Below are 18730 nucleotides of genomic sequence, written 5' to 3' on the forward strand. Positions count from 1 at the left end.
AGAAGAAGAAGAAGAAGAAGAAGAAGAAGAAGAAGAAGAAGAAGAAGAAGAAGAAGAAATCCAAAATGAACATCATAAATTAACCTAACCCCTAATATCAAGTTCAGGGCCAGATGCCAGGAAATTAAGGGTCCTTGATAGAAGGAAATAACAGGTGAATGAGTAAATTATCTATTTGATGGAGTTGTTTCATGTTTCAATTTATTAAGGAAGAGTAACTATCAATTGAGAGATTTTAGTTTTGCTATGCTTTAGCCATAATGCTGTTACTGGAAATTATTAGTCAGTAGGTTCATTTGCTTTTGTTAAAAAAAAAAACAAATCCTCAGTAAAAACTTGCCTTCGTTTTTGCTCTGACTGGAAGGCATGGATCCTATTTTTTGCATAACAGGAACAAGTTATTTAAACGTATTTTGGAAAGAAGAGATAGAGAACTTAAACACAACCCTATTTCCTACAATTTAGGATTGGAGTTTTAATTAACACAAAACTTTGACAGTGGTGTCATAACAAACACAGAAGAAGCATTAATGGCCAGTGATCTGGAAACAGATTATATAGTTTGGTCCCTTGCTTATGGAGTAAGATAGATGAGGACATTGATATGCACTCTAAGAGGACTTTCATTTCTCATTTCTCTTACCTATTTTTTTATGAAATAAAAGAGAACAGAACAAGTATGGAATTGACACCACAACTTCTTTGTTCCTCATACAAGGTACTAGACTGAAAAACTTGACCCTATAATTTGAGAAGTCAGAGCTGTCCAACAGACCAGTGGTCTATAATTTGAGAGATAAATGGGTCCCCTTTCCCGTCAAAGGGAACAGTAAACCTCCAATTACATGAAGAACCTCAGCCTAAGGCTCCATGTTTTAGAGGAGTTCATCTTCTATATATTTCAGTAGCCAGAGGCTCAGAACCTTGGCAAATATCACTGACAAGGACCTTGTCACATGGACATCTATTTCCCCAGCCTCCCTGAGTTCTTGGATTAGCCTAGAGATTCCTCTTTACCACTTCTTGGCAATGGCCTATTATTTAGGGAGACACTTCCACACTATGCCTGATGTTCTAGCCTCATTATTAACAACACTCCTTTTCACTCTGACAGCGGTCTCAGTTTGAACAATAAGTTGTATGGTTACCCTCACCTCTTATCAACCTATTATGGAAGTCACTCTCTCAGGAGTTTTCTATGAACACTGAACTATTCCTCTATCCTGGTCATCCTAGATTTGAAAATACTTTCAGTATTATAGGCAATCAATTAAAGACGAGCAGTTGGTATAGCATACATCAACTCTCTGTGTGACCAGATTAGGCCAGTTACATTTCCTGGGTCTCTGTTTCCTCATGTGAAACACATACTTTAAAGTAAATTATCTTTTTAACAACAAATATCATTTTGGCTGACATAAATCCAGGTTTAACCTTCTACTCTTTTCACCAGTTCATTCCTATGGAACAGATTTCTCTGAGACAAGAAAGTCCTGGTCAGTAGGTTCTGTTCAGAGCTTGGGCATACCAGAAGGAAGGGTCAGATGTCCTCTCAGAGCCTACTCAAAGCATCTCTTGAAGTCTAGTAAACTCAACCATTGTGAGTGGCTGAACTCATCACTGAAGCTGCTGTGGATTCTTTATCCCTATTTGTAGTTTTAAACAAGTCTGTTCCAGAGAGATTCAGACCAGCTTGAGGGAGGCAGAGCCACTAAACTGCTGTGTACCAAACACTCGGGCCTCTCATCCCAGGTTGTCCCTAAGTATCATGTTTGAGAACAAAAGTGTTCTCTTCAACTCTCTAGAAGACTTGATTCTTACTTCTGAGAAATATGGGTACATAAATAGACATATATCATGATTTTTGATTCTATAGAAATAGGTAGGTACATCTCGTAAGCAATGAACCTCATTTACAAACACTCATTTGTACTCTGTCTCTTCCAAAAAGAATTTGAGTTGGTTTTTATCTCCTCATTGATAACTACAATCTTGTTAGTTTGCTTATTAATTTGCTTTATGTTCCAATAACATCTACTTAATTAGTAAGGGCAACTACCAGGTCAGAGGTGAAGAAGGAAGTCTGTGTCTTGGCAAGTCAAAATCACACACCAGCTGAAGTTGTGAGATATAGATATGAAGGAAGAATCAAGAGAAACAGGGGAACATGCTCTGTAGAGGAAATGGAACAGTTGATATAGACAAGAAACTGCAAGACCTGAAATCAAAAAATAGTCTTTTCGAGTTCTCAAAGGGGTTGATGTATTCTTATTGGACTTCATTTGTGTTTTTAATCCACTGTGTCCTTTCAGTCGACCCTCTCTTCAATGGAAGTCTGAGTTGGTTCCTTGAAACCAAATAATCTATCAAAATCTGTAAGATCCCTGTTAGTTAAACTTTTGTGTCTCTCCAGTCTAGAATCTAAAAGTAAAAGCTCCAACAGCAAATAGTTGGCACACTCAACTTTGGATAAGATTTACAATGGTACTGTTTATAAAGGTGTGGGTGAGATACAATAGAGCCACAGGGAACAGTGCAATAACCCAAGTTAGTAACTGCAGAGAGGTTACCACACCTTGCCCTGAAAGGAAAAAGGGAAGTAATACAGTTGACCCTTGAACAAGATGTTTGAACTGAGCGGTTCCATTTATATGCAAATATTTTGGAGATTTGTAACAATTTGAAAAACAGATCACTTAGACTAGAAGTAGGGAAAAAATAAAGAAAAAGTGAGGTATGTCACGAATGCAAAAAATATATGTAGATACTATAGATACTAGCCTATTTCATCATTTACTACCATAAAATATACACAAGTCTATTATACAAAGTTAAAATTTATCAAAACGTACACACTTACAGACCACACATGGCTCCGTTCCCAGTTGAGAAATGTAAACAAACATAAAAATGCAGCATTAATCATAACTGCTAACTGCATCAAATTAACTGCCGTACATACTGTACTACTGTCATCATTTTATAGCCATCTCCTGTTGCCGTTGTGGTGAGCTCAAGTGTTGCAAGTATCCACTTAAAACGCGTGTGTTGCTAATCGTCTACAAGTAAGCAATTTATCTCTCTACTAAATTTCTTGTTGTAAAAAGTGATCTTGCGGTTCTCCTTTATCTTTCATCCTGTTTAGTGCAATACTGTAAACCTTGAATAACACCGTGGTACCCAAACGAAGTGCCACTAGTGATACTGGAAGTTCTCCCAAGAGGCAGAGAAAAGTCATGACATTACAAGAAAAAGTTTAGGCCAGGCGCAGTGGCTCACGCCTGTAATCCCAGCACTTTGGGAGGCTGAGGCGGGTGGATCACGAGGTCAGGAGATCGAGACCATCTTGGCTAACACGGTGAAACCCCGTCTCTACTGAAAATACAAAAAATTAGCCGGGTGGGGTGACAGGCGCCTGTAGTCCCAGCTACTTGGGAAGCTGAGGCAGGAGAATGGCGTGAACCCGGGAGGTGGAGCTCGCAGTGAGCCGAGATCGCACCACTGCACTCCAGCCTGGGCGACAGAGCGAGACTCCATCTCAAAAAAAAAAAAAAAGGAAAAAGTTTAATTGCTCGATATGCACCATACATCAAGGTTTGCAGCTGCAGTTCCTCACCATTCCAGACAGATGTCCATCTTGAAAACAGGCAACATAAACTTACATGTCAGTGAATACAGTTCAGTACTATAAGTGTATTTTCCCTTCCTTATGATTTTCTTAACATTTTCTTTTCTCTGGCTTACTTGCAATATGTAATCCATAAAAAATATGTGTTAATTGGCTGTTTATGTTATTGATAAGGCTTCTGGTCAACAGTGGACTATTCATGGTTAAGTTTTGGGAGAGTCAAAAGTTATACATGGATTTTTGACCCCATGGGGCTCAGCACTTCTAACCCCTGCATTGTTCAAGACTCAACTGTAGTTACTGGAACTCAGAAGGAAAGGGTCCTGTGCAGAGATATATATACTACCTTGACAGGGGCAGTGACTGAAGTCAAGGACCACGCCTCACAGAGGCAGCATCACAGGGAGGAAGTCAGGGGAATATAACCTGACCTTAGTTCCCTCCCTTCAGTGTCCTCCTGAGGCTCCTCATTGGCTGAGTCCCTCCAGAAGCCAGTGTGCAAGGAAACCTCTCCATGTTGTCCTGCAGCTCAGCTTTCCAGGGCAGAGAGCAAGGTAGGGAAGTCTCCCACATTTGGATTTATCTGGATACATTTCTGACTGCAACTTCCCAAGAAAGTGGTTAAATCTGTGCTCACAGCCTAGGGAGAGAAAGGACTATCTTTCAGGAAAACGAGGCTCAGGTCCTGCCTCGCCAAAGGCAAATACACCAGACGGCCATAGCATCCAACAGGAGCAAGGAGGGGCAGTGTCTCGCCTGCCTGCCTCCCACGTGTGTCAGCCTGGGAGGAGAAGCTTTCCCGAAAAAGGATGCAATGGGCAGTAATGAGATGTGGCAGCCGAGTGTGAAATCCTGCCACTGGCCAGCGGCAACTGGAAACAAGGCTGAAAATAGCTCAGGCAGAATCCCAGCTTCAGGACAGGGATGGAAACACTTTTACCAAGAGGCTTTCTTTAAAGCCATGTAGAGCACTTGTGGAAATGGTATTGTGGTGTTATTTTTATCCAAACATCCATTCCCAAAGGAACCCTGAGCCACAGTGCCCTTCTCTGTTGCTGAAGAAAAGGGACTGTGCTGGCAGGGCTGAGAAAGCTGTGTGAAGAGGCATTGGCAGGTGACAACTTAGAAGGACCAGGGTCCGGGACACATCTGCAGGTGCAAGTGAAGACGAAATGCTGTCTTGTTCTCGAAACTACTTGTGTTTCTCCTTGTGGAGAATAATTATCCCCTTTCAATTTTATCACCAGAACTGGATGAAGATCATTATGTTCCCAGTTCTCAAATCGATTCTATGAAACCCAGTGTGGCTGCCTAATAATTGAGTTCCCTAAAAAATGAATGCATTATTTTCACCTTCTTTACCAACCTCTCACAAGCCTCTCTCCTAAAATCATGAGAATTTTCATTAAATATTAATATTCATGTTATGTTTATTGCAAAAGAAGTATCACAACCCTCAAACGTGCTCACCAATTCCAGAGCATAAATTCTGGATCAATATCATTCAGTAGAATGGTGGTGGGTTTCCTCTATATGCTAAGCACTCAGAATACCAAGATGAGTTTATTCATCTTTTTAAAAATAAATTTTCTTGTGTACATTTGAGGTTTATAACATGATGTTATGGTATACATAGACGGGAAAGTCGTTACTATGATAAAGCAGATTAACATATCTATCATCTCACAGAGTTACTTTAGTGTGTGTGTGACAAGAGCAGCTAAAATACACTTATTTAACAAAAATCTCTAATACAAGCTTTTTGTTTGTTTGTTTGTTTGTTGTTTGTTGAGACAGAGTCTCACGCCATCGCCCAGCCTGGAGTGCAATAATGCGATCTCAGCTCACTACAACCTCACTTCCTGGGTTCAAATGATTCTTGTGCCTCAGTCTCTCAAGTAGCTGGGATTACAGCCAAGCTAATTTTTGTATTTTTAGTAGAGACTGGGTTTCACCATGTTGGCCAGGCTGGTCTCGATCTCCTGGCCTGAAGTATCCGCCCACCTCGGCCTCTCAAAGTCCTGGGTGAGCTCCGCACCTGACCCCAATGCAAGTTTTATTAACTATAATCCTCATGTTATACATTAGATCTCTAGATTTGTTTATATCTGCTACTTTGTATCCTTTGACCTATATCACTGCATTTCCTCCCCTCCCCTTGCCCATAGTAACCACTATTTTACTCACTGTTTCTGTATATAAGACTCTTTTTAAAAATAATCCACATATACGTGAGATCATGCAATATTTTTCTTTCTGTGTCTGGCATATTTCACTCAGCATGTCCTCCACACCCATCCATGTTGTGGCAAATGGCAGGATCTTCTTTTTTTCTTTTCATTAAGGCTGAATAAAATGAGTTTAATATGGCCTGGCTTTCAAAGAAATGGATACATAAACGAAGAATTACAAAACAGTGTAATAAAATAAAACGTTATATTTTATAAACAGTAAGATCGTTGCATAAGAAAGGGAATGATGAAACTGTAAGTGGGCAGAGAGGCTTCCTGGAGTAAATGGATTACAAATTTGACTTTATGAGATGAATAGGAGTTTGTGAGGTGGCTACGTGTGGTAAGGGCATTCCAAGCAAAGGGAAAAGGATGTGCAAAGGCAAAGAGGCACAAGTGACTGCCATGTGTCCTAGGCACTGAATGCAAGTCAGTTTGCTGAAGCAAAACGTGCTCCAGGAGGCAGCTGGAGAGGAAGGCAGGCAGCAGTCAGCAAAGCACGATCCGTGGAGGTGTGTTCCAAGTCACCTAACAGCAGGAGCAGATTGAAGATGGTTTCTTTTCTGTTTTTATTTTGTTTAAATTAAATTAGAGTGTCTATCCCTGTAAAAGTTTCATCAGTTTTATTCTCATATGAATTCTTGAGTGGGAGGGACAGAGGCATTGACTTCATCATGCTATGAGTTGAGCATCACCTGTGTCCCCCCAGGGAAGTATGTCATACAAGTGAACAGTCTTTCATGGCATCATAGCAAGGAAAGCGAGTGCTGCCTGTGGGTTGTGGAGAAACAAGGGGTTTAAAGCAGGGGTATATGTTGGTCAGATTCACGTTTAGCAAGATCCCCCTGATAGCACTGTGATGAACTGTTTGTATTGGATGGTGGGAGGCATAATGGGTTAGTTTTTAGGGCTTCTAAACAGATTGCCACAAACTAAGTGGCTTAAAACAACAGAAGAATTATTTTCTCATCATTATAGAGGCCAGAAGTCTGAAATCAAGGTGTCATCACACTCCTCCTGGAGGCTACAGGGGAGAATCCTTCCTTGCCTCTTCAAGCCTCTGGTGACTGTTGCCAGTCCTTGGCTTCCTTGGCTCGTGGCCACATCCATTCATTCTTTGACTCCATCTTCATATTACCTCCTCCTCTGTGTGTTTGTTGTGTCCTCTTCTGTCTCTTAGAAGGACACTTGGGACTGGAGTTAAGGCCCACTGGGGAATCCAGCAAGATCTCATCTCAAGATCCTTAACTTAATTACATCTGCAGAGACTTTTTCCAAGTAAGGTAGCATTCACAGTTTCCAGGGATTTGGACGTGGATATATCTTTGTGGGGACCACCATTCAACCCGTCACACAGAAGAATCTTATTTCTCAACCTATGATCAGCAAACCAACTGCATTAGGATCTCATGGGGTGCTGTACTTTATCATTCGCATACTGCTGGACTGGAGATGTGGACTCAGGAGGTGTCAGCCAGCCACCCTGAGGACACCCTTGTGATGAGTGTGGGAACTAGAATTAGAATGGTCAAGAGTCAGTAGTGACTTCACAGTAGAGATGAGCAGGATGAGAGTGAACATAATGACTTCCAGGTGTCATCACGGGACAATTTACTGAGATGAGAATGCAGGGAGAAAGCATAGTATTCTAGGAATCTCAAAAGTTGGAAAGACTAGTGAGATCATCCTGTCTAGACCTTACATGATTCAGGATTTCCCTTTTTGTTATCCTTTACAAATGATCATGCAACTGTGATTTAAGCAACTGACTTTACTGAAACCAAAGTTGCATGATCATTGGTAAAGGATTTGTCTGACTACCTTGTCTGTTTCCTTCACCAGCTTCTAAACTGAATGAGAAAAGAGGCCATGTTTGTTGGGTTCACAGTTATTTCCCCAGAACCTGATAGAGTACCTGTATGCTGAAGGTGCTCAGTATGTATTTTTGTGGGGGATTTTTGGTGGTAGTGGCTGTTTTTAAAACTACTTTATTGAGGTATGATTGTCACATAAAACGCTGTACATATTTAATGTATACAGTTTGATGAGTTTGGAGATAAGTGTTCGCCCATGTAAATATGTGTTTTTGAATGAATGGGTGAATGAATGAGCAACTTTGGTAACAGAAAGTTGTAGAAACTGGGTAAGAATTAGAATGGTCAAGACTTAACAAGAGTTATTCCAGTGGTTACTCTTCCATTTGGGGCAGCTCTAATTGCATGTTCCTCTTTATACAGTCACTTATTTTGTTCCCTAGGTCACTCAGGTTGAATCTAGCTCTTCCTCTACGTGAAAATTTATTTCAGATACAAAGAGAACTATTGTGCTCCCTGAGTCTCCTTCTCTCTGGCTAAGTATCTTCATTTACTTTAACCATGTGGCCTGTTTTAGTCCTGTTTTAGAAATGCATCACAGTTCTCGTTGTTCTCTTTTCATTCACTCAACAAATATTTATGAGTATCCACTGAGTGCTCTGTAACAGGGCTCTGTATGCAATAGGGGGAAAAAAGAGACATGCACGTGTCTTCCACCTCGTCAGTGTTCCTCTGAAGTTATTATACATAGCCATCCCCAGAATTAAGAAAAGCAGATGCCCCTTCCTTAGTATTGAGTATGTGCTCTTTTACTACTACAATATATCTAAAGAAGAGATATTGGTTCTTCCACCTGCTTTTTTGCAGTATGAGATGTGATATTTCTTATTGTTTCTACAGCCATGGATCATGAATTAAGTGTGACTTTTCTTTTGGGTACAGGAGCATATATACATAGAAGGATGTAGACGGTATGCACAACACAACCATCTACATTCTTCCATCACTTACAAACAGAATACGTGTTTGCACTCTTTGCTAAAGGTAGTGTAAATGCTCAGAAATGCGCCCCAGCATCCAGAGGAGCAGGGTGTTTTTCAGGCATCTGTGAGAAACAGATGCTCTGTCAAGCCAGAGACAGGGGCTCAGGTTACATCATGTGTTCAGTGAAGCACGTCAGAATCATTTGCCTAGTAGAGCCTCAAGTAATTGTTTTATTTCTTATTCTTCTATTATTTTATGTATTTTTTTCTACTTCTAATAATGAAATAAACCCATAATAAAACAAAAATAATTCAACAAAACCGATGTTTTTTTTTTTTTTTCATTGCAAATGTCTGTTTAACTAATTTGTTCACTAATAGAGACTCCCAAGCTTCAGAAAAGATATTCTCCTTTAAGGGAACACAGATGTTTGACTTAAAATTCCATATTTGTGACATTTCAATATTGGTATCCTCATTTTTTTTACTAATGAAATTGTAAGAAAACAAAATCTGCTTGTCCTACAGCAATTTGGCTGTGATTCAAAAACTTTTATATTAAAATGAAATAATATGTTCTGCAAATCTAATTGCAGAGGAATTAGACACACTAAACCAAATAGTCATCTGTGATACAAAATGAAATAAAACAGAGAAAACCCATTTCAGGAAATAGAAAGTAGAAAGAGGTTCTAAGGAATGTCTGTCTGCTTCTATTGTGATCATTTCTGGGTTCAGTTTTGATGTTTTCAAACGAAAAATTTTAACCTCAGACCTCATTTTCCTTATTTTCCTTTTTGCCCTGTCTTATGGTACTGATCAGACCTCATTTTCAAATGACATGTTTATTTCACTTACATTGTACTTATGTAGTTGAAGTGAATGGATTAGGATCATTAACCAACTTAATTGTATATTAATGCAAATAACAATATATCTGTCGGAGTTTTAATAGTGGTTAGAAAATAGGGAAGAATGACAAGAGAAGTCTAGTGGAAGATGGGTATAGACATAACGAGAGTGCATAGGTAAAACTAGCCAGAATTGTTTGGCTGTTTTAATTTGCCTCAGTCTTCAACTTTAAATAAGAACATTTAATCAATTAGAGTACTTGCAGTATAACTATTTCAGTTCTCCAAACACCATTAGGTTGTCTGTTCTTCAGGCCAAGTTCAACGCCACGTACATGGTAAATGCTGAATATTTGCAGAATGAATGAACGAAGTGAACAAATGGACAAATAAATGCCACACTTCTTCCTTTTTTTTTTTTCTTGGTAGTAGTGTAGGTCAGTAAAGACCTCAAAATTCTGACACCCATAATCAAGATACAAACATTTGACTCAACTAATAGAGAACTATCTTTCGCATTAGAGTTATAAACAGAACACTAGATGAATTTTCTTATTATTCTTCTCTACTAAAGGCATTAGGTCACATTTAGCATTTACTTGAAATGTTTGTATGTTTAAGTTTCTCTATATATTTATATTGTTGTGACTAGAATATAATTTTATTTATAGTTTCCAAACTATACTCTAGCCATGATCAGTTGGATAATTCAGTGTTTTTATAACTGATATCAATCATTGCAAGTTATATGAAATCCTGATGATCCTCACCGATAGTTCTAGTCACGTCCCACACATACCTCTAGCCCAAGACGAACAGGTTGCAACAAAGATGTGTTTGTGCACGCATGTATGTGCATACGTGTGTGCGTGTGTGTGTGTCTGTGAAAGCATTGTGGATATTTTGCGTTTGCTTATTTTGTAAACATAATATTAATCTTTGCTTGTCAGTCCTTGAGGATTTTTGCACTTTCACTGTTTACATAAGCAACCAACTGATCATAAAAAGTCAACTTGACCATATAGAATAGGCTGTGGTGTAGTCTGAAATAACATTTTTCTTCAAACTTTCTCATTAATTGCCAGCCTGCTCAGCGACTGCCAGAATATGATTAACCTTCTTAGATGAGTTCCCACTGTTGTGCAATGCATTCTAAAATATAGCAGCAAATAAATATATGATGTCACAGAGACAAAAACTCTGCAGGTAAAAACTAGCATAAAGCAGATAAGCATTCTCTGGCTGGGATACAGAGTTTTAAAACCTCTTAAAATAATTAAACCTTACTCTGAAAACACTACATACCAGATGTGAACTGCCCAAACTTGTTTTTGAACAGATTCATTTTATGCCCATAGAATTTAATGCACAGATTCATGTTCATGCAGTTCAATTTATGGATTTTTAAACTATTTCAGTACTTAGTCCATTGATTGATCTAAGAGCCTAGATATTAAAATGAAGTCTGCTATTCTTTTTATTCATTAAAGATAAGAAAAGACTATTTCTGTCAATGGCTATTGGATCATCCTACTTGACTAGAAACAGATCCTTCACCTACTATGCATGTGCACAAAAAATAGCAGAGCCTTTCCTAAATTGATTGTTAGGTCAATTGCTTTGATGCCACCGGGGCCCCCATATTGGCCGAGGTTGCAGGGAAAAGAGGTTGGGGGAATAATCTCATTTCTAGGATAAGAAGCATAGGAATAGGAATCAAAAGATTGGCATTCTAATCTTGGCTGAGCCATCAAATAGCGTGTGACATGGTCCAAGAAGTGGTGCTACCCTAAACACTCATTAAATCTTTACAACATGGACAGGTAAGTTTAGATAGGTGCTGCAGTATCCCCTTTTACAGGTGAAAAGACTCAGATACTTTCCCTGCGTCAGGCCGTAGGTTAGGATCAGAGCCAGGATTCTGCCTGGAACAGGTTGGCTCCTATGCTGCTATTTTAGAGGTATTGTGATAATGCATGTGAAAGGACTTTGAAAAGTATAAAGAATGATTATTCTTACACAGGAAGTACACTCAATAGACGTATTTATGTACTGAAAATTGGAATGAGGGTGGAAGAAATAGTGAAATAACTGGTGATGATGACTGTTGATGATTGTAGGGTGGTCACCACCTGATTTTGAGGAGTGGTACATGCTAGCTAAACAGGGCAGAGAAGCTAAACACAGTCTAACCATATGATTCAGCATTGGAAACCCTTTAGGTGTTTATGCAGCTGATTTGAGATATATATCCACACAAAAGCCTGCAAACAAATATTTATAGCAGCTGTATTCATAATGACCAAAAACTGGGAGCAACTAAGATATCCTTCAATAGGTGAATGGATAAATAAACTGTGATACAGCCAGTTGATGGGATATTATTTGATGATAAAAATAAATGAGCTGTTGAATCACAAAAAGACATGAATGAATCTTAAATGCATAGTTTCAAGTGAAACAACCCAATCTGAAAGGCTACATACTGTATCTTTACAATTATATCACATTCTGGAAAAGGCAAAACTATGGAGACAGTAAAAAAAATGCATTGATTTCCAGGGGCTCAGGAACAGGGGAGGAAGGATTAAAGAGGTTAAGCAGGAGAAATTTCTTAGAGTGGTAAAACTGTCTACGTAATACTGTAATTATGGATACATGACACTGCATATATAAAAACCCATAGAACTTTATAGAACAAAGAGTAAACATTAGTGTATGCACATTTTCAAGATCATTTAGAAGGTCAAGGGTCCTAGAATGGACTGCAGTGACAGAACAATCTAACTGTACTAAAAATCTATAAAGTAGCTTCACTGAAGGAGGTGGGAGGAAAAGATGCTGACCTAAGTGATTTTGGAATGAGAGGAATCTGTAAGACTAAAGGCGAAAGAAAATGTCCATAAAACTGTACTTATTAAAGTTGTTTCCCATAAGGTTTCAAGTTAACAGTTCTAATACTGCTCTGCACTTATACCAGAATTAGCAATTAAGTAAATGCATGGCAGATGGTGGGAGCCAGATTTCTCATGGAGTTCACAGATAAGAAATGGGAATAGGCTGGGTTGGTCCATGTGGTAATGAATTAGAGTTGGGGCTATCAGTATGAATTCACTCATGTTTAGCTTAACGTAGATACCTATGGTTACATATAGAAATATTTACAGATATTTGTACATATATACAGAGCTTAGTATACATATTTCCTTGTTGTGTCAACTAAGAGAGCCTAGAAAGCAATGACACCTCAGTAGCAAGGAGAACTTCTAGTGCCCAGATTTTGGCTTTAATACTGTTCTCCAGTAAAAGAAACTAGAGCTCCTTGGAGAAACTGCTGATTCTAAGATTGAGTTAGCATATATACAAGTTGGCCCTGGAGCATCTTGTAGTGCCGGAAATTAAGTATCTAACACACACACACACACACACACACACACACAAAATGATAGGAGGATCTCAAAGGGATAGAAGAGCCAACTTCAACAAGAGCTCCTCATGGCCAAACCTGAAACAATTTGAACCACAAAATAATGCAGTATTAGACTATAACTGAAAGTGTAAAATAACTATGAGTTCACATTATTATAAATGAATAATTGAATAAATAAATCAAGGAAAATGACAAATCTCCCATGCAGAAAAATTCCAAATAATTTCTGTAGATATTCTACACTCAAAGAGGTAGAACATAACCCTCTACTCCTTTGATGTGGGCTGTATGTAGTGACTTCCTTCCAAAGGGTGCAGCATAGACATGGTTTAACTTTACAGTGAAGAACATGACAAATTACCTGAGCCGAGCAATCAAGATCAATATCAACAGTAATAAGTCATGTTGATGGAATATACCCATGATACAATGCAACAAAAAGCCTCTTTATCTTTGTGGTTTTCTACCCAAAAACCGATAATCCAGTCTAATCATGCAAAAAAAAAAAATCAGATAAATACCAGTTAAGGAGCAATCTACAAAATATTTGATGAGTATTCCTCAAAAACAAGGTAAATCTGAAAAATCATCACAGCCAAGAGGAGCCTAAGGAGACACAACAACTAATGTAATATGGTATCCTGGATGGGATTCTGAAATAGAAAAAAGACATTAGGGGCCGGGTGCAGTGGCTCATGCCTGTAATCCCAGCACTTTGGGAGGTCAAGATAGGTGGATAGAGGTCAAAAGTTCGAGACCAGCCTAGTCAACAGGGTGAAACCCTGTCTCTACCAAAAATTTAAAAATTGGCTGGGCATGGTGGCGGGCACCTGTAATCCCAGCTACTCGGGAGGCTGAGGCAGGAGAATTGCTTGAACCCGGGAGGCAGAGGTTGCAGGGAGCCAAGATCGCACCACTGCACTCCAGCCTGGGTGACAAGAGCAAAACTCTGTTTCAAAAAAAAAAAAAAAAAAGAAGAAGGACATTAGATAAATACCAAGGAAATCTGAATAAAGTATCGACTTGTTAATAATATACAGGTAGTGATTCACTAATTTTAACAAATGTACTATACAAATATAAGTTGTTAATAATAGGAGAAACTGGATATGGAGTACATAGGAACTCTACTATCTTTATAATTTTTTGCAAGTCAAAACTGTTCTAAAAAATAAAGTGTATATATACATCCTTTTAGTATATATAAATACACTATAGAGAAGATTTTGGTTTAGCTAGATTACATCACTGAAAGATGTTTTGATGTGGGAATAAAAGATATAATCAGACACAATCCTGTAAAAATCAATTCATCTCCTTGGTGATGATGATTTTAGTTACATATGCTCCTTTTGGATGGACATAGCTATAAGGAAAGAAATTTTTTTAATGCAGAAGTGTATTAAATTTATTCATTAAATAAACAATGAACATCTCCAGATAGCGACAAATGGCAAGGAATTACATCCAGCTATAATTTAACCAGCCCTCCTTAGGATTGCTACTATTAGCGTTCAATGGTGGTATAAACCATCTCTAGAGTATGCTTTTTCTATAGATGGTTTATTAGATGACTTGCAATGAAATCGAACACAGGACTCTTCTTTAACCCCTTCAGGAACCTGATGAAATGCCTGGTCTAACAGAAGGAGGCAGAGAAAGTTATGAAGAGGGGTATGTGAGCTTCTGTGCTACTTATTCTTGGTCCTGCAATATGGTCAGTGAAGCACCCTGAGCGCTCACCCTTTCCCAGTGCTATAAAGCAAATTGGATGGATGAGTATGATTTGGAGGAGAAGGAAACTGCAGTTATCACTGCTTTACCTTGACCTCTGTCTGGAGACAAAGCTGAGAGGGTGACTACAAAATTAGAGTGACAACTAACATATGCTGGATACATATCCTGGGCCCGGATGATGCCAGGTATTTTACAGTGGGTCACTCCTCACAACAATCCTACGAGCAGCAGTCTCTTCCTTAAGATTTTGAGGGGGCCCAGTAATCACTACCCCTCTTCACCCCCTGCATTCTCAAAAAATTAAGATATAAGACAAAGGAGTAACAGATGAAGATATTATAATATCGCCCCTATTACTGATAAAGTCTCTCTTACAGTGCTGGTGGGAGCATAAATCGATATATCCATTTTGGAAAACTAAACCTGAACATATGCATTCTCTATGCCCCAGCAATTCCACTCACAGAAATATACCCAATAAAATGTTTACGCAATATACCCAATAAAATGTCGCTCACCAAACAACATGTACTAGAATGCTCATAGGAGCACTATTTGTAAAACTGGAAAATACCCATGTGCCCAGCAGCAGTAGAAGGGATCAATAAATCTTGTTATACTCACACAATAGATTATTATATAGCAATAAGAATGATCAAACCGTCACTACAGGCAACAATATAGATGAATATGACAAATGTAACATACAGGCAAAGAAACCAGATGCAGAAGAGCATGAATTGTATGATTTCATTTATGCAAAGTACAAAAGTAGGAAAATGAATTGGGTTTTAGAAGTCAGTTCAAGATAGTTGTTGCCCTTGGGTGGGGACAGTGATTGAGAGGGAGCAGGCAGGAGACTTTTTGGGGACGAGCAATATTATTTTTCTTGAAATGAGTACTAGTTACTTGGGTGTGTTTGGTTGTGGAAATTATAGAGCGATACACAAGCAGTAAGCATCTTTACCATATATATAGTACTTCAATTAAAAAAATTTTTAAATCCTCTCTTGATCCCATCTTCCCATCCAACTACCACTATCTCTCCTCTTCCCTATAAAGCAAATGTTTTTGAATGGAGTGTCTTTGCTTGCTGTGTCCAATGTCTGCATTCTCTCTTGAACCCAGTCCAGCAAACCTTTTGCCCTAGATTCTAAAAAACTGGTCTTATAAAGATCAGTGATGACTTGCATATGGCTTAACCCAATGGTCAGCTTGCCTCATTGGACTTACCAGCAGCATTCATACAGACTATCACTGTCTGCATATTCTCTTGGTTTCTGTACGCACTATCCATCACCAGGTGAACTCACGGAGTCTCATGGCTTTAAATGCCATGTCTGTACAGATGACTGTCTCATTTATATTTTCAGCCCAAATCTCTCCTTGGCACATCGGATTTGTGCATTCAATTGCCCACTCAATGTCTCAAACATAATATATTCCAAACGGATGTTTTGATATCCTCCAAACCTGCCCTTCCCACATTCTCCTCCTTCTTATTAAGCTTCTCACATCTACTCCATCTTTCCAGTTGTGTAGCACCCAAACCTTGGAATAACTCTGAACTCTTCTTTTTTTTCCTCATACAATGCATCTAATCCATTAACCAGACCTGTTGATTCTACCTTCAAAATATATCCAGAATTTACCCACTTCTTGCTGCTTAGATGCCACCATCCTGGTCCAATCCACCTTCCTCTCTTGCCTGGGTTATCTCAATAGCCTTCTAGATGCTTCTTCCCTGCCCCTCACTGCCCTGCCCCTTGCCTCTGCCCTTGCTGGCCCACAATCTATTTCCTACAAAGAGTGATCCCAGTAAACAATAATCCAAATTATGTCATTTGCTCCAAACCCTTCTAATATTTTCCATCTCACTCAGAAGAAATGGCGATTCCAGGCTGTGAACTTTAAGACTCTGTATGATCTGACCTCACATTGGCTTTGAAACCTCATCTTGCACACTTCTTCCCCGGTGTGCTCTGCTTCTGCCGCACTGGGATTTTTATGGGTCCCTGGACACTCCGGGCATTTCCCTTGGCTCAGGGCATTTGCCTTGGCTGTTTCCACTCACTGGAGTTCTCTTTCCCTGCTATACGCATGGTTTTCTCTCTCATTTCCGTCAGGTCTTTCTTTACTCAAATGACATATTTTTGAAAAGAGGATTTCTATCTAAAATTTTATACACACATCTCTGTATCCCCCTTCCCAGCATTCTTTGTTTTCTCCTTGGCCCTTATCACAGTCATGTGTGTATTTGTTCATGTATTTATTGACTGAGCGAGTGATTTTTTTTCTCTCCCAGTAAGCTGCAAACTCTGTGAAGACAGGGATATTTTTCCCATTTTTGCCCCATCATGCTGCAAGCCCAAGATACAATTAGAATGCATCCAGTTCACTGTCCATCTACCTGTGGCATTTCAACCATGACCACAAACCAAATCACTCTCCCTGTATCACATTCCCTGAGAGACTTTGTTTTCTCCCACAGGAAAGATTTGTTTATTTTTCTGATTCAATCAAATGTACCACTAGTTTCTGCAGGATTATTTGTACCTCTTTCAGGATCCTGAAGAATTTGCTCCTGGGCCGTGAAGATGGGAAGCTGAGTCAGAGTGCAGTTCTTCACCCAATCCCACAGCCACACATGCCTGCTCACTCACGGGATCTTCCCACTCTCCTTGGGAAGGCTTCCGAGCTGCTTCCTCAGGATGTCCTGTGATCGCAGCCTGACCTGTCAAAGCCATGCGAATGCCATCTGTTCAGTTATATAACTTGAGATCTGGGAAGAATTCTCAACATAGGATTTGCTGCCCAAATCGAATCATTTTCAGAAAGGAGATTAAACATTCTTTGCTGGGAAAAGGAGAAATAACCAGACAAATTATCATTTCACTGAGTATAAACAAACCTTTGTCCAAAATACACAAATGAAAATGACAAATTTGCTTCACTAATATTTGCTTGCATTAAAAATATACACAAGACTATGGTTCAATATCTTAAGTGCAAAATAAATTCTGAAGTGGGAACATGGAATTATTAATTTAACCAATCTTAATTTTGTTTAGATCATTAGCCTGCAGTATAATGCCCCAAGCAGAATTTGGGGTGAGGGGCTTGGTGGGGGAAGAGGAAGTGCTCATTACTACAGACTTGACAAGATTATTAACACTACAGAATGATTTTTCTTTCATGGGAGGGGAAGATATCTGGCCCACCAGCAGTCAGACAGAAACCCTGACTTGTGATTTTAACATTACCTTATGTGACCCATGGTCACCTTGTATGACCAAAGAAAACCATTTATGAAATAGCTGCCTGGAGTTAAGGATTTAAATGGTAACTTTGCAGACTAGGTTTTCTCTTGCCATCTAATTTGCTCGCCTTAATGCTTGTTTCTTTGCCCTTATTCTTACTGGCCCTCGAGTATGATATCCTGAGAATTTATGTTGAACAGCACTGATTTTTTCACATGGAGCTAGCACATGTTTATGACTAGTACAAGTTTATGACTACAAAAAACAGAGATTTTGTCATCTTAAACTGAATTTACTGGGAATACAATCAGTCAATACAGAACAGTATAACAAAGGAAATAAAAATCACCACAACTCCTACTACCTGAAGATTATATGGTTAAAGTGTTTCATACATTCTTCTGTAATTTTTACACATATATGTTTTTAAATAAAAATTAACCCTACCTATAAACCAAACAATATTATTTAACTAACAAGAGAAGAATAAATTATATTTTTGGTTGGCTATATAACAAAGAGAATCCAGCCATTCAGGAAAAAACAGGGTAAGACAAGGAAGGAAGCCAAATAGATGGACTGCAATGGAAGTACACCCAGAATGAATGAATGAATGAATGAATGAGGAGCTATTTTACTGACTGTGGTCAGTCAGGGAACACCTATTAGAAAAAGCAGCATTTGGCCGGGCGCAGTGGCTAACGCCTGTAATATGAGCATTTTGGGAGGCTGAGGCGGGCAGATCACCTGAGGTCAGGAGTTCGAGACCAGCCTGGCCAACATGGTGAAACCCCGT

At 39.0% G+C, this 18730-nt stretch overlaps 1 long non-coding RNA gene across 1 annotated transcript in view; it reads left to right on the forward strand.

Annotated features, from left to right (window-relative positions):
- The window catches only part of LOC105526050, an 85466-nt gene extending 67142 nt beyond the window's left edge, over positions 1–18324 (forward strand). Inside the window, exons 2-3 of the long non-coding RNA XR_001004010.1 lie at positions 14556–14611; positions 17240–18324. This is a non-coding gene — a long non-coding RNA (uncharacterized LOC105526050). The remainder of the gene's footprint in view (positions 1–14555; positions 14612–17239) is intronic.
- The last annotated feature ends 406 nt before the right edge of the window (positions 18325–18730 follow it).

This window comes from Colobus angolensis, unplaced genomic scaffold (assembly GCF_000951035.1).
Source record: "Colobus angolensis palliatus isolate OR3802 unplaced genomic scaffold, Cang.pa_1.0 Scaffold57, whole genome shotgun sequence".
Classification (NCBI taxonomy): Eukaryota; Metazoa; Chordata; class Mammalia; order Primates; family Cercopithecidae; genus Colobus; species Colobus angolensis.